Source organism: Sinocyclocheilus anshuiensis, unplaced genomic scaffold, assembly GCF_001515605.1.
Source record: "Sinocyclocheilus anshuiensis isolate Anshui unplaced genomic scaffold, SAMN03320099.WGS_v1.1 scaffold392, whole genome shotgun sequence".
NCBI classification, from domain to species: Eukaryota; Metazoa; Chordata; class Actinopteri; order Cypriniformes; family Cyprinidae; genus Sinocyclocheilus; species Sinocyclocheilus anshuiensis.
In genome coordinates, this window is record NW_015557091.1 from 4,898,387 (window position 1) to 4,898,748 (window position 362).

Here is a 362-nt window from a genome sequence, read left to right on the forward strand (position 1 = left end):
ACTTTGATGTCTTCTTCATTGTGCCGTTTTTAGCTTTCTAACATTTACCCAAACATCTGGATAACATCTAGATAATGTTAGAGGAATGTCTCAGTGCTGTCATTGTGCCAGTGCATTCCTCACCCTCATTCAGGCCTTATCTGGGAATACTGTTCATCACTGGATCTGCGGCTGCAGAGAGCCTCTGAGTATTTACAGAAAACTGCCATGTTTGCACATCATTTCCTGTGAGAGAAACAGCAAAAAAGCATCTCTGACCTCTGAGAACTTCTGTCATTAGGGCCTTTCGCACCACTTTAGTTCCAGAACTAAATGTACAGTACTAAAGTACTGGGACGATTTTGCGCGAACTATTTCCCAGT